This window comes from Pteropus alecto, unplaced genomic scaffold (assembly GCF_000325575.1).
Source record: "Pteropus alecto unplaced genomic scaffold, ASM32557v1 scaffold123, whole genome shotgun sequence".
In the NCBI taxonomy this organism is placed as follows: domain Eukaryota; kingdom Metazoa; phylum Chordata; class Mammalia; order Chiroptera; family Pteropodidae; genus Pteropus; species Pteropus alecto.
Genome location: NW_006433950.1, coordinates 3,058,486 through 3,069,777, shown reverse-complemented (window position 1 = coordinate 3,069,777; position 11,292 = coordinate 3,058,486). Strand labels below are relative to the sequence as shown.

General features: G+C 49.2%; 1 pseudogene; it reads left to right on the top strand.

The window, feature by feature from the left end:
* The first annotated feature begins 10,613 nt into the window (after window positions 1–10,613).
* On the top strand, window positions 10,614–10,733 carry LOC112477388 (annotated as a pseudogene).
* The last annotated feature ends 559 nt before the right edge of the window (window positions 10,734–11,292 follow it).

The window sequence follows — 11,292 nt, the reverse complement described above, 5'->3', positions numbered from 1 at the left end:
TCACTGGCTTCATGCCCACGGTAGAGTGGGTAACACAAGCGTGTCAGCATTGCAGGTGGAGGCTCCAAACATTTTTTTTCTCTTATCTAAGTCACCAAACGATACCAAGAAACACGAAAGCATTTATTTCTGTTTCTTAACGACGGCCGGCTCATTCTCACGTCGGGGCACGTCTGCTTGCTCATCCCTCTGCGCATTATCTAAGTCTCTGCTCAAATGTGCCTCCCCCGTGGCCACCCTGCTCACTCCATCTAAAGAACCACCTTTGCCACCAGCCATCACTGTCAGTTTTCTATGTTACTATCTTTTAAAGATCTCTGCCTGGACTTGTGTTCTTTATTGGTTTGCCTGCTCGCTGGAGTCCCCCTTTGTCCTGATGACACACAGTAGGTGCCCCCAGGGAATGTCCCAGTGGCCATCATCATCTCAGTCTCGCCCCTTCTGTGTTTGTCTGTCTCTCTCTTCCTGTCTCCATTCCTGTCTGTCTGTCTTAACACCTGCTCTCCATCTCGCTTCTCATGCTCTCCCTGGGTTTTAAAACGTCCGTCTCTCCCTCCTTCTGAGGTCCTTTGATGGTGGCTGTGTCCGTGGACGGTTTTGCCTGCTAGCTCATCAGCTGTCATTTGAGCAGATTTCATAGAAACTTTCTGAGACCAAATCAAATGAAAGCCACCCCCTAAACTGGGCAGAACAAAAGGGCTCTTTGGACTTGAAAAGGTTAGAGGAGACAGCAGGAGCTGGCCCACCATTCGATCGTGTTCCGAGCTGGGGTTTTAATTTAGTTTTCCGATTTACCCCGTAGAAGTTCCTCACTGCTCAGCTGCTAATGCATCTCCAACTGCAACTTTGTAAATTATATTGGGAAACATTCTCAGCCAGAGTAGATTGTGCAAACTCCCATAATGGCTTCCCGCTGCTGCGTCTGGCGATACGGGGCTCTTTGGGGGCGGGGTGCGTGTGGCCCCACGTCCTTGAGGACTCGCTCCACTTTATCCTCTTGGCTGGCAGCTCTGAACCCTTGGTGCCCGGCTGTGAGCAGACCCAGACTTTCCATCAGCCTAAAAGCTGGGCCTCAGCATGTCCCCTGCCCTCTTGCCAGCCCCCCCCCACCCCAATAAACTCTTCTTGTCCATCTTTAAAAAAGTCACTTCTGCCACAGGTCCGTAAGAGGACGTGACTCTTCTGAAGTATAGCTCTGCCCGTGCCGTCTCTCTACTCTAAAATCGCCTACAAAATAAAATCTTTTTTTTTTCTAGCAAGACATGTAAAGGCGTCCAACATTTTGACCTCGAATCCATATTCCTGACAATATGTGTTGTCAACTTTCTTCACGGATCCCTTATATCTTGTCGTCTCGTTACTTCTCACCCCTCTCTGTTTTCGTGGACTAAGGCCCATCTCTCACCTGGATGAATGTGCGGCTTCTTACTTGGCTCCTGCCTGGCCTCTGGTCCCGTTCCCTCACACACACACACACACACACACACACACACGCTCCACCCTCAAAATCCAACCCGCCCGCTTCCGGGGATCTACAAGGCCCTTTGGAATCATTCTCTAGCTGCTTTTCTGAAACGTGTCAAACTCATTTCCACACCCCGCACCCCGTACCAACCCCCCTGGGCCCTTATGTGCTGCCTTCTCGGTCTGGAAGCCTCTCCTCTTAGACAGTGTGTGGCTGGCTGCCCTCAGGCATTCAGCCCTCTGCTCAAAAGTCATCTCAGGAGGCCCTCTCTGTCCACCTGACTTACGGTATAAAAGTATATATTCATTGTTATCTTTTCCCATGTGGCAGAGAAAGGCCCCAAATCCATCTGTCTCCTCTCCCTTTTAGTAATAAAGCCCCCAAGTTTTATCTGGGAAGATATCCATCCAGCTAGAGACTACATTTCCCAGCTTCCCTTGCAGCTAGGAGATGCGATTCAGATCAGCCCTGTGGGATGTGCACGGAAGTGACACATACAAACCTCATGTCAGGCCCTTCACGGACACTTGAAGTGTAGCCTGCTCTCCATGTCCCTCTTCTCAGCTGTGACCATGCAAATGACAACAACGTCATGGGGGCTGGCAGAGCAGGCAGAAGGAACCTGGGCCCCTGAGTGACCTGTGTAGCAAAGTCACTGACCTTCCTTCAAGAAGGCGCTGGGACAGCGAGGTGTCCCACCCATGCCCCTGCTGGAAGGGCTGTCACCGTGCGACTGGGACGCTTCACCCAGAGCTCAGCGTGCCACCGAGGTGCTTCCTACGGCCCCCCGCAGGGAGCGTCCTTCCAGCCACGGCCACCAACACCAACATGGTGAAATCAAAGGTCTCACCTGGGGCCACAAGGCCTTGTCCACACCTGTGCGTGGGGCAGAGATGACACGTCACCCACGAACATTCTAGATCTCCCCAGTCTCATCCACCCCAGCTCCCCTAAACCCTCTGTTGTGGGAGAGGCAGGGGGACTGACTAGAGAATCTGTCACTTGACATCTACGGGGACAGAAAATGGAGCCAGATTGACATTTGATTTCCTCAAGGCCTCGTTTTCTATTTCAGTCATTAAATAGAATTTGGCCTTAAAATGATTAATAAGTTCGAATCCATACGGCAAGGTATAGAATGCCAATTGTGGGCCCCATGGGCAAGAACAAAAGAGACGTCATTATTACATTTCATTCATCAAACCTCTAATAAGAACGTCATTACTTTTGTGCCTTTGCCTTCCAACGCTGAACAACGAGCCACTCCTAGGACTTGGTGTGACCTCACGACAATCCCTGCAAGAAAAAATATTACCCTAGAATTGCAATGGCCCACTGAGCCAAGAAAAGGAATTCTCAAAAATGTTTCTCTGCGCTCACCATGGCCGGGCTGGGCAACCCTTCGCAGGAAAAGGCCGTCGAAAGCCCGGTTTGCAGCTCGCCTCAGAAAAATATCCCAACGATGCTCTTGCAAGTTCTACGCCTGCAATCGCTCCAAAAACAACACTCTGGGTCAGGAAGCGATTTTCCTCGGAGGGTAATGTCGTCTGCGACGTGCCAGCCACGTGAGTGATTTACACGCTGGCCGTGCACGTCGTTTGGGCTGTGCTCACAGAGGCGCGGCCCCCCGCGTCTGGGCCCCACGCATGTCCCACTGATCCGAGGCCGGTTCTGCCTCCCGTGGCGCTTTTATGCAGACCGTGGGCCCTTTACGTGGCTGCTGCGCCTGCTTTCACTCCCCGCTGTAAGTGCCCCTCATGTGTCTCCAAGGCTCACTCAGCCCCCTCCTCTCTGCTGCTCCAGACGTGTTTCCATCTCGCTCAGCATTTCCACCAGCCGGGGTTCAGGCCAACCCGCAGCAGCAGCCTGACCTCTGGCGAACTCGATCTCTGTCCCGTTCCTTAGAAAGCCTCTTGGTCTCCCGCTGCTGCCCTGGCCTCCTGGGGCAAGCTCATCAGACCTGGGGGACAGACGGGCAGAGAGGATCCCAGCTCCTGACCAGGAGCCTTCAGAAGGGTCAGCGAGGCACTTTCCTTCCCCCGAAGAATATTTATCTACTCGCGTGCCAGGCTCTGCGCTAGGGGCCGAGGATGACAGGGTATCATTTAACCATCTCGGGCACTTATTTAAACGTCTCCCTTTCTAAACAGCCCCTCAGCAGACGCGAGGGCCCGGTGTGTCCTCCATCCGTGGAAAGATGTAGGAAAGTGGAGACTCGAGCCAAGAGCGCAGACCGACGTCTACTAGCATCAGTTTAGAATTGTCACCTCATTCCCAGAGTTCTCTGGGCGCGGTTCCCACATGCGGCCTCTCTCCCCTACTGCAGCCCCAGAGCAGAAGCCAAGAGGGGTCCTAGCATCCTGAGCCTCGGACCAGCCCTCCGGCCCCCACGCGTGCCCCCTGCCCGGCCTCGCCGAGCGAGTCCTCTCCAGCCCGCAGAGGAAAGAAAGACACAAACAAATTCTACCCGCCCACCGAGACTCTTTCAGCTCGCCAAACCCTGGAGGGGACAGCTGATAAAGAAGAGAAGCACAGACGAGTGTCCGTAGGCCCGGCCTGGCATCCAGGCCGTCCCCGACCCTGCTGACCTTGACCGTATGACTCGACTTTTCTGCGTCCCAGTTGGCTGATCAGAATGAGGCGGGCCCGACGGTTTCAGTTTAATAGGGTGGTCGTGAGAACCGGTGAGGGGTGGCCTTGTTCTAGTCGAGAGGCTTTTGCTCAAGTCACAGAGATTCTCCTCGTTTAGCTAAAAAGTGGGGCGTGCAGGGGTGGGGATGGCTTTAAGGTTCGGGGAGCTGGAGGCGCCCCTGATGAGCGGGGAGGGATGGCCGTGGGGCCGGCGGCGAGGCCCGGGCTGGGCCCTCCCCTTCCAGGAGTCTCTGCCTCATTCTGGCTCCATCTTACATAGTTTCTCCAGTCACCCAGGGGCCCAGGCACGGCACGAGGTGACCACTTCCTCCAACAACCTGCCTCCCCTGTTTGCCAATCTTTCTGCTTCGAACCCCACAGCTAACCCCTCATTCCCTCGCGGTTCTCAGTGTCTCTTGATTCAAATTCCTCAGAGAGAGGGGCTTAGGGGTCTCCTCACAGAGCCAGTGGGCCATCTGCCCTTCGGTCAGCTGCTCCACCCCACAGGGGCCTGAGGGGGCGAGGGAGGCTGGACACAGGGTGAGGTGACCATGGGCGATTTCCGAGAAGGTGGGGATTATTATAAAATGCTATACAAAGGCGACTCTGCTTTGTTCTATTTATTTTATTTTTTTTAAATCCTACCGAGCCTTACCTCTGAAATAGGCTATTGTCCGTTTGGCCTCGATTTGGGCTTTCTCACACATGCATGCTACAGACTTCTCGAACTAGCGACCATGTTTCAGACAGCGTCCCCACTCCCCCTGAACCTCACACGCTGTCCGACAGGAAGCGAGCGTTCTCCGCCTGTGAGACCGTATCACCCCGATGGTTTCCCCGTCGAAGTCTCTGGAGAGTTTAGCCCCAGGCACGCCCTTCGTCAAGCCCTCTCTGTGTTTCTGTTTCTGGCCTATGAGGAGTGCTCAGTGTCACACCCCAGCTCCCTACCGCCTTCCTCTCAGTAAGCTTTTGGTTTGTCATTTTTGCCTCTAGCGATGTTTCGGGCTGCATCTGCTCTAGGACCCCTTTGTCCATCTTCCCAGAGGTCCAGGGTCTCTGTAGTGCTCTCCCCCCAAAGCCATATTTCAGAATCAGCTTCTTCCTGTCCAGCTTCTGCATCCATATAGAGAAGACGAGGCTGTGGCTGGCCTGAGCCCTGGTCTCTGAGGACACAGCTGGCTCTCGGGGACCTTCCCCAATTCTCCCATCACTGCCCTTCCCAGTCTCAGCCTTTTCTTGGTTTCTTGGCCGTGGTCCCCTTGAATCGGTGCCTGAAGCTCCCCGCTGACTTAGTCACGAAATGCCTGGATTCCTACTGCCAGCCGTGCGGCATCATCCCGAGAGTGATGGTGGAGAAGGCACGAGGTGTCACAGCCGACGCTGGATGGGACAGCCCGGCTCTGCGCCGGATACGAGGGGGAAGTTCAGACCCTCAGAACTAAAAGCCCACAGGCGTCAGAGCGCGCGGCGTCCACCCTGCACCCTGCGGCCTGGCCCCTGGCCCTCCCCTCCTCTCCTCCTGCCGCCTCTGTCCCTCCATCCTGGGCTCCCCAAGCAGTAGAGCTGGCAGGCTCCCCATTGCTCTCACCACATAGAAAGCCCACCTAGGAAAGGCCACAGTTTTCAAGGGGAACATCCGGCCGTGCCGAGAGCCAGATTTTGAAGGTCCTTGATCCCAAATCAAAGTAACGCGCTGCGGCTGCTGCTCGTTTCGTTTTTCTTGTCTTTCTTTCTTCCTCAGTCTGACGGAGAAAGAAAAAATGCCGTCGGGAATCCTAGTGCGTGGGGGGCGGACGTCCTTTGCCATGCGGTGACCCAGGCTTTGCTTGAGTCCTGGACAGGGGGTGATAGTAAACTCACAGCAACTGGTGGCGTCCACGGCTCCATTGGGAAGCGGAAGGGGCCTGGGCGTTTCAGCCGGCCTAGCGAAGACTGGAAGTTCTCTTATTTTTAGGTGATTTTGTCCTCGCTTGCCTTACAAGGATGCAGCATCCATGCCGACACGATGCTTAGGCTCAGGGAGCATCTCCGGGGTTTAAGAATTTTCCTTCTTTTTTTTTTTTATTTTTCAGGCAAAGCCCAGGGCCGGGAGACAGGGGTTTGGGTCTTAGTTCCGCCACTGAGGCCCCAGGAAACCTTCAGAGACTCATCTAACTGTCCTGCACCTTGGTGTCCCTAACTTTTCAGTGGGACTCGTGGTTCAGGTGGTCCTCCAGGTGGGGGTGACAGGGAGGCAGACCCGGGGAGGTTGAGACGGTGCTGGAGATGGTGCCGGCTTTGGAATGAGAGTCAGGGTGATCCTATAGCTCGGTGGCCTGGGTTTAAGGTCCCGACTCTGTCACGTAACAACCTGCCTCAGTTTCCCCATCTGTAAAGCAGCAATAAAAAATCCTGCCTACCTCACGGCGTTACTATGAGAATTACAGTAGTTCCCTCTTATCCGTGGGGGATCTAGTCCAAGACCCCCGGTGGAACCCGAGCCCTGTATATGCTGTGTTGTTCCCTATACATACATGCCTGTGATAAAGTTCAACTCTGTCACGTAACAACCTGCCTCAGTTTCCCCATCTGTAAAGCAGCAATAAAAAATCCTGCCTACCTCACGGTGTTACTATGAGAATTACAGTAGTTCCCTCTTATCCATGGGGGATCTAGTCCAAGACCCCCGGTGGAACCCGAGCCCTGGATATGCTGTGTTGTTCCCTATACATACATGCTTGTGATAAAGTTCAATTTGTAGATTAGGCACAGTAAGAGATTAGCAACAATAATAATAAAATATAACAAGAATCATAATATGCTGTAGCGAAAGTTACGTGAATGCGATTTCGAAATATCTCACCAGTCTTCTCGTGAGGATGTGCGAAGGTGCAATGCCTACGTGATGAGGTGAGGTGAGTGACCCAGGCACTGTGAGCTAGCTCAAGGCCACTGTTGACCTTGTGACACTAAGGCAGAAGGCGGATCATCTGGCGATCCTGGAGCACTGAGCCCTGACGATCGATCGACCGCGGGTGAGCGAAACCGCGGATAAAGGGCGAAGACTCCTGTAGCTGAGTCGATTTTGGCAAAGCAACCAGCATCGTGCTGATACATAGTCAGCAACAGGCAAAGACGCTGTTTCCTCGTGCCCACTGCAGCAGGCAGGATCACTGCTGCGTTGGACTGACCGAGGACTCGCCTGGTCCGAGAGCCTCGCTTGCCCCTGACTGTGCCTCGCTGTGGGGTGTGGCCTCATGGGGGCGCAGGCCCAATGAGCGGGTTGGGTAGAAAACAGATTGTGAAATAATAATCCATGTAGAAGCTGCCTGGAGGCCTTTTTTTTTTCCTAAGGTTCTTTCCTTTCGTTGATTTTCATGATAGGAGTGTGGAAATCAAGTTAGATAAATTAGAAAGAAAATGGGATTTTAGTGTCAAATGATCTTGAGTTCGGATCGATTCCCTAGCTGTGCGCCTTTGGGGAATTCGCTTAAGCTCTCTGAGTCTCAGTTTCTGCATCTGTGAATTGTGGCTAGTAATCCTTCTCATTCAAGGTTCTCGTGAGAATTACATGAGATGATATAATTAAATAACACAGCCCCTCTTGTCTTAAATTAAAGATGGCCACAACGTTTCACTGCTCCTTCTACCAAGAGGTGGAATCTATTTTTTCACCTGTAAATGTGGGCTGGCCTCGTGACTGGCTTTGACCAATAAAACAGTGCAAGTGATGTCATGTGACTAAGTCATCGAGGCCTTAAAAGGCAATGGAGCTTCTTTCTTGGCCCTCTTGGAACATCCTCCTGAGACCACCAGGTAAGGAAGCCAGCTTAGCATCCTGGAGGGGGAGAGACCTCATGGAGGGACAGCAGGTGGCCCGGCCAAATGCCCGACACAGACGCTTGACGTGTGAGTGAGGCCATCTTGGAACCTTCCAGCCTCGCCGACCTTCCCATGGAAACAAGTAGAAAACTACCCAGCCGACTGACAGAATTGTGAGACGCAGCTAAGTCGTTGCCTTGGGGTGGCTTGTTTGTTACACAGCAAAAGCTACATGAAACTGTCCTTGACACAGACGGCGTGAATTGAGTAATAACAGAGGTGAAAAATCTCTGGAAAATACAGCATGGTCTTTTAAGCACAAGTTGCTATTATTATTGTTATTAATACTGATTAGCTATAATAATAAGATAAGATAAGATAACACAATGTAACAGTCATTGTTGGTTGATGACTCATTTCCTAGCCTCTGGGAGAAGATCACAGTCAACTGGAACAGGCTTTGACAGACTCAGATAAACAGCAACCTCCTTTGCACGCAAACGTTTTAAATCTCTGTCTTTTCATGTCTATAATAGTTCTGCATCGCCTCATTTGGCCACCTGGGACGGTGCCACAGCTACTATTAATATTGCCATACGTGGCAGCGATGCACTCAATGCCACGCTCTCGGCTGCGTGTGTGGGGCACGGAGCCTATTTTTAGTGTTTTACATCTATAATTATGTATGTTCCACCGCCTCTCAAATGCATATTTGCTCCGGGGAGAGGTTATGCTTATGTAATCTCAGTTATTTTCGATAGGGCAAATGTGTTATACCAACCTGCTAAGTCTCATTCGGCCAGAGAACACTGCCCAACTGTTTCTTCCTCACCTAGACTCCCATAGGAACGGCTAAAATTTAAAATACTTAAGTACTGGTAAAGTATAATCACGGACAAATCAGAATGGAACCAGCCATTACGCCAGCTGGTGCTTATGGGTAGAGGTTAGTTCTGCTCTTAAAGGCCAGCTTAGTCTGTGGATCAATTTGTGATTTTTACAAATAAAGGTTCCTTTCAAGGAAGCCAATCGGCTGGGAATAATGCTGGTCTTAATAGGATGGTATCCACCTTGCTGGATCAGTTTCCCAAGGTGACACGCCCTTAGCCAAGAAGTTTCTCCAATGGTGCTTTCTACCCCAGAAGGAAGAAGAACCAGCAAAGTTGAGGCTGAGTGGGTGAGCCCCAGTGAGGCTGATTTGGAGTTCAGGACAAGCAGATGGAGAAGGTGACCTAGGAAAGCCCTAGCTGTGGCCGATCAGAGGCCTGGGCAGCATCCATGGGGCTTGGAGCTGCAGCGATCAGACAGGGAGATGGATGGCGGTCAAGGCCGCTGAGAGGCTGGCAGCAGGAAGCAAGCAGGTGTGGGCCAGGGTCTCAGAAGATGCCCGAAGAGAGTTGATTCTGCCTTGGGGAAAACACACGATCCTTTACTCATTCACTCACTCACTCATTCACTTAACGAACATGGGCAAAGTGTCCACGATAAACCAGATATTGTCCTCATTGCTAGGGAAACATAAAAATTTCCCTAGGTATCCAGCTTACAGGTATCTTTTCTCTCCTACGTATTAAAATATCCAAGTAGAAAACTTAGGAAATAGAGAAAAGCATAAAGAGAAAAATGAGTCTTCTGGATTCTAACCTCTTAGAGATAATCCTTGTTAGTATCTGGTATATATCTTTATTATTATTTGTACATAACATATATATTATTTAATCTCATAATTTGGATTATTCATTATTCACTTTTTCACTTGGTATTATAGTGTGAGAAGTTTCTTATACTTCCAATATCCTTTATGAATATTACTTTTAATTCCATCTCAGGAACATACAGTTATCTAAATTATCTAACCAGCCCCCAATTGTGGGTCATAAATGTTGTCTCTAAGTAAAGAATTTTACATCCCTCTAAAACTGTTATTTATATACCATGAAAACATGCCACCTACTACTTTTATGAAAAATAGAAAGCATCTAAATAATGAAGTCTCTCGTATTTCACAACATAAGTGAATAAAAGTTATAGTATAACAGCAAACAACCTTCAATTTGCTCTAATTTGTACAAAAATTTCCAAACTTATGTATTTCTAATATGCTATTTTAACTATTATTACTCACAGGAAGATAATAACCAGTGTGGCTAAGAGCAAAGAGAAATGAACACTTATGTATTTCTGGTGAGAGTTCAAATTCCCATTATGTTGATTTTGAAATGCTCAGACCCAGCAATTTACCTTCTAAGAATTTATGTAAGGAATTAGTATTAGGCATGTGTACAAAGATGTATAAAAAACAATATTTATATCAGCATTATTTTTGTGCTTAATACACAGTAACTTCTAAAAACGGAAGCTGTAATTACCAGTATTATCATCATCAATTCCTTTTCCAGCCCCATCTGGCTTTTAGAATAAGAATATCATAATTAATATATTTTTTACATTGTACATCATCTCTTTCCGGAATTATTTTTTGACACTTGCATTGTTTTATAATCATGTTAGCTGCAATTATTAAGAAACTTAGTTTTTTGGTTCTCTGTTCGACGATCTTTCTTTTATATTGCTTTTCCTCATCCTGAATTATTTAGTTTGCTTCATTTTTCAGCCACCTATAGTATTTCCTTGATCATTTTTTTTTTCCAAGAAAGTGATAATCACGTTCTGAGTCCTTGCACGTGAGCTCACCCTTCTGTAAGAATGGCTGCTTGTCTATGGCCACGCCACCCTGAACGTGCCCGATCCCGTCTGATCTCGTGAAGCTAAGCAGGGTCGGGCCTGGTTAGTACTTGGATGGGAGACCACGTAGGAAGACCAGATGCTGTAGGTGTAAATAATAACAATAATAAGGGATTGTAAGCTGACAAGATCTTTGTGGCCGAGTGAACGGTTCTTAGTTCCCTATTTCTTTCTTTCAAAGCATTTAGATTTAGAAACATTTTACCCTAGAATTTGCTAAGAGCTGTGGCCGAATGGGGTTTCTTCCTTTTTTTTGAGAGAATTGGGGACTTTTTCCTCAGAGGACTAAATGTTTATAGGATTTTAAAATTTTATTCTTGAAGTTCAAACACTTTATCCATGCGTGTTTCAAAGAACTCTTCCAGGGTCGGCAAACCTCTCTTTAAAGGGCCATATGGCTTTGTGGGTCACAGGGTTTCTGTCCCAACTATGCAATTCTGCTGTCGTAGCCCGATAGCGGCCATAGAGAACATATAAACGAACAGGTGTATTTGTTTTAAATAAAACTTTATTGACAAAAACGGGTAAATGGCCCACAGGATGTAGTTTGCCTTTAGGTACCAAAGGTACAACTATTTCTTCAGTTCGGGGGAATTTTCCTTCATATTTTTAATTATTATCCTTCATTTGTTCTCTTGTAATCATTTCTA